General features: G+C 39.3%; 1 protein-coding gene across 3 annotated transcripts in view; it reads right to left on the bottom strand.

The window, feature by feature from the left end:
• Positions 1–5,080, bottom strand: part of MTFR2 (mitochondrial fission regulator 2) — a 27,501-nt gene that overhangs the window by 11,671 nt on the left and 10,750 nt on the right. The window lies entirely within an intron of this gene.

Raw genomic sequence — 5,080 nt, 5'->3', positions numbered from 1 at the left:
AAAGTGTCCAAGGAGGAGATGGGGACCACCATGGGCTGTATCAAATGCTGCCAAGAAGTCAAGTAAGACGAGCAACGCAAAGAGACCACTGGATTTAGCCACATGGAGAGTCACAAGTGAAGTAGTTTCCAATGGAGTCACTGTGGGTAGAAGGCGGCATTAATAGAAACAAATTATAGACGACTTCAAGAATTCCTATCAGAAAGGGGAGCAGAACAGAACAACAGCTGAGAGTACATGTGTTCTGAAGATGGGAAGTACTTAGGTATGAGGAGAAGGATGAGGTAAAGAAGGAAGATTCAGTGATGCAGAAGGGCTCATTTTAAGTGAAATCCTTGTGAAAAGGAAAGAGAAAGGAAACCAGTAACCAAAGGAAGAGCCTGGCCATGAATGATGACACTTCGCTCACAACAGCAAGACAGAAGGCAGAGAATCTGCATGGGGAATCTGTAGGTGTAAAGAGGTAAGAGAGCTCATCTGATTGCTCAGCAAGATACAAAACAAAGTTAGCTGTACAGGCAATTCAGAAGAGAGCAGGCGGACAGGAGGCAGAGTCTACTGGCCTTTTAGTTGTTTTTCCAGTGATAGTAATAGTCACAGAGTTGCTGTTTGATACTAAGCCTGATGACATAAGTACAAGATCTAGCTGGGGCCAGGCATGCACCTACAGCCATGGGATTTTTCTCAACAAGCTGCCTCAGGCTCTTCCTTTGGTTACTGGTTTCCCTTCTCTTTCCTCTTTACAAGGATTTCACTTAAAATGAGCCCTTCAGCATCATTGCAAGGAACAAACTCACAACCTCATTAAAAACAGAACTGACTTATCTGTCCTAGGACTATTACTATACAGAAAATACATCTATTTTCTCACCAAAAACCTCACTAAGGGATTTCCAGGTAAACATGGCAAATCCCTTGTGAAATCCTACTAAAATGACAGTAAAGAAATGAAAAAGGTCTATATATCCACAAGGACAAAGAGATTAGAAGGGGGATAGGAGATAAGAATTGCAACCAGATGCTGCAAGCTGGAAAGCTGATGAAAGTGAGAGCGTGGGGCATGAGTGAAAAGTCTGTGCTGAATAGACACTTCTCTCTTGCTCGTCTTTCCCCACTCAGCTCTCCAATGACCTGGCTTGCACCCACTGTGTAATCCCCACCCCTCCTGACCATGAGGGCCACTGAAGAACTTTCTAAGGAAAATCCTGTAGCCCAAAAGAAAAGACATACAGCTCTGGGATGTGGCCAACAAAATGGTCCTCTCCCTAAACACTAAATTGTGAAGCCCCCAAGTTGATAAGCCCACCTCACACAAAGAACATGCAATCAGCTTTTCCTTGTCTCATTTTTAAATAAGAATCACCAGATGCTTACACAAGGCTACAAAACTAAAGACAGAGATCAAAGCTAAAAGGAAAAAAGAAACTCACAAAAAATAGAGTAATTCAAGAAGACAGAAAAACTTAAAACAAACCTATACGTTTAATACTGTCAGTGGGATAAGACCAATAAAACCAAAAAGATTTTAAAAAGAAGCACTTGAAGAAAAAGCAACAGCTGTTAAAAATTAAAAATGTGGGCCAGGCACAGTGGCTCACACCTGTAATCCCAGCACTTTGGGAGGCTGAGGCCAGCGGATCGTAAGGTCAGGAGTTCATGACCAGCCTGGCCAACATGGTGAAACCCCGTCTCTACTAAAACTACAAAAAGTAGCTGGGCATGGTGGCACATGCCTGTAATCCCAGCTACTCGGGAGGCTGAGGCAAGAGAATTGCTTGAACCAACACCCGGGAGGCAGAAGTTGCAGTGAGCCAAGATCATGCCACTGCACTCCAGCCTAGGCGACAGAGCCAGACTCCATCTCAAAAAAAAGAATAAAAGAACATTTTTGGACATGCAAAGTATTAAACTAATCTACCTTTTATGTTTCTCCAGAAGCTACAGGAAGATATGATATTTAGGAAATCAGTGATGCAGCACAGAAAAAAAGGGGGCAAGAATGCTCAAGAGGTAAGCGAAGGAAATCCTTCGGGCACAGAGGGATCCTTGAGGAAAACCACCAAGAACTAAACGGAGGTTCATCCAAAAATTAGAAATAGAACTACCCTATGATCCAGCAATCCCACTTCTGGGTACTTATCCAAAAGAAGTGAAATCAGTATCTCAAAGACATATCTGCACACCCACATTCATTGCAGCGCTATTCACAATAGACAAGACATGGAAGCAAACTAAATGTCTACCAACAGATGAATGGATTAAGAAACAGGATATATACATATAATAGAATATACAGTATGCTAAGTGAAATAAGTCAGTCACAAAAAGATAAATGCTGCATGATTCACTTATATGAGGTATCTAAAGTAATCAAACTAGGCCGGGCACAGTGGCTCTCGCCTGTAATCCCAGTACTTTGAGATACCGAGGCAGGAGGATTGCTTGAGCCCAGGAGTACAAGACCAGCCCGGGCAACACCGTGAAATCCTGTCTCTATTTTTTTTTAATAAGATAAAATAAAAAATAAAGCAATCAAACTATAGAGGTAGAAAGAAGAATGGCAGTTGCCAGGGGATGAGGGGAGAGGGAAACGATTACTGTTCAATGAGTATAAAATTTCAGTTACGCAAGATGAAAAAGCTCTACAGACTTGTACAACATTATGCTTATGGTTAATGATACCGTATTACACACATAAAAATCTGTTAACAGAACAGAGCTCATTATGTTTTTTCACCACACACACACACACACAAATGCAACTCAGAGAGGCAATTATTAACTCTAAAAAAATTATTCAACAAACAAAATGTAGTCAAAATATATGAAATGGGGCCAGGCAGTGACTCACACCTATAATCCCAGCACTTTGGGAGGCCAACATGGGCAGATCGCTTGAGCTCAGGAGTTCGAGACTAGCCTGGGCAACATGGAGAAACCTCATCTCTACAAAAAATACAAAAATTAGCCAGGCATGGTGGCACATGCCTATAGTCCCAACTACTAAGAAAGCTGAGGTGGGAGGATCACTTGAGCCCAGAAGGTCGAGGCTGCAGTGACCTATAATTTCAACACTGCCCTCCAGCCTGGGTTACAATATGAGAAATGGCTTACTGTGGATGTTTACCATTATAATAAGGATATTAATTTTGAATACTCATTTAACTAAAGATTGTGGTTTCACTATTTCAGGAAAACGTAGCAAGATGTGTGTGTGTAGAATATCTAAGAAAATATATTCCTAATATCCTACAATTGGAAGTCAATATAATTAAAATATCAAGAAATAGCAAATAAGTATGTTGTTTCAAAAATATGGTGATAAGAGACAGTAGAAGAAGTAGTCAAAAATAATTGAATGTCATTATCTCTGGGATAGGTATTCAGGGGTAAAGAATAAGAAAAAAGACATATATGTTAATTTTCATAAACATAATAATTTTTCTAAACATATAATTGACAAAATTTCAGTTCACTTTTCAAATTACAACATACCGCTCAATTGCACGAAGCTTAACCTTATTCATATCCTTTAGAACGTCCAACATGTTTGGAATATCTTTGTTTCTCTGGCTTTTTGAATGATGACTATAATTGGTCTTATTAGCAACCAGGTTCTGTTTGTTCATTTCAGTAGCTGGATTATCTGAGTCACAAATATTACTAGATCTTGGTTGTACGGGGGGAAAACACAGTGGCTGGAGAGATGAAAACTGAGGAGGAAGTGGTGGTGGAGGAGGAGGAGAAGAAAGCACTGAACTTGGAAACTGATCCGGCTCCACACTCAGAGGGGCAGCCCGCGATGATGACAACTGGCCCAAACTAATGGGCTTGTCATTCAAGCCAAAGGAACCTACAAACAAAGTGGTTGATTACAAAATCATGCACAATTATCTCTAACGTAATACATATTAATAACACTAATTAGAACCAAAACAGGAGCAATTTCTGTAATGCTACTAAAAGTAGCGATATAGTAGCAAGGAAAGAGAATCAATTCCATCTGCTTAGTAATTTAAGAGTCAGGTCAAATTGTGAATTCATTTTTAATCCAGTTAGGAATTTTCAGTGTAGGCCCAAGAGCAGAGGGGGTTGGAGAATGCATTTAAACAAACAAACAAAAAAATGTGTTTTTTCAGTAATTCACATACACTCTGAACTTCATCCTCTATTTTAAAAAGCTAAAACATAATCAACAACTTGTAGTTAGAAATACAAATTGATGTATTCACTCTATAATGACATTGGAGAAATAAGCATATTATTTTCTAAGCAAAGCTTAAGATGGGTACTGAGTATTTAACTTTTTCACAACAGATTTGCTCCTAAAGGACTGTGGGTAAACATGATTGCTTAAGAAAACTGTGTATAGTTATATATCATTTTACTTATTATGTATAAATATAAGTTATTGTATATTATATAATGTGTTTATATGTAAATTATGTTATAAATATATACTGTATAAATATATTAAATTATATGTGTATGCATTTGTATACATATTAAACAATTTTTAGCAATTATATTTACACACAGCCCTTTACAGCCAAATCTGTTGTGAAAAGCATTCAGTACCTAGACTGCTTTACATTTTATACACACATACACAAATACATACACGTTGTGTGTGTGTGTGCATATGTTTAAAGCAAGCTGTATCTCTATAAATTTATAAAACAATCATCAGGAAAACATTACTCACCTCAACTTGCTGGAAGTGTAGCAGCAATAACTAAAAACTATAAACATATATCCTCAAACCTATATCCTCTTTCAAACCAATGCATTCTTCCTCTTTAATCTCCAATGCTTTCATGAAGAGTTAGAAAAGCTTTCTGAGGGCCGGGCACGGTGGCTCATGCCTGTAATCCCAGCACTTTGGGAGGCCGAAGCAGGTGGATCACGAGGTCAGCAGATCGAGACCATCCTGGCTAACACAGTGAAACCCCGTCTCCACTAAAAATACAAAAAATTAGCCAGGCATGGTGGTGGGCGCCTGTAGTCCCAGCTACTCAGGAGGCTGAGGCAGGAGAATGGCGTGAACCCGGGAGGCAGAGCTTGCAGTGAGCCGAGATCA

Source organism: Mandrillus leucophaeus, unplaced genomic scaffold, assembly GCF_000951045.1.
Source record: "Mandrillus leucophaeus isolate KB7577 unplaced genomic scaffold, Mleu.le_1.0 Scaffold194, whole genome shotgun sequence".
Lineage (NCBI taxonomy): Eukaryota > Metazoa > Chordata > Mammalia > Primates > Cercopithecidae > Mandrillus > Mandrillus leucophaeus.
Note: the sequence above shows the minus strand (reverse complement) of the source record. Positions and strands in the feature narration are given on the sequence as shown.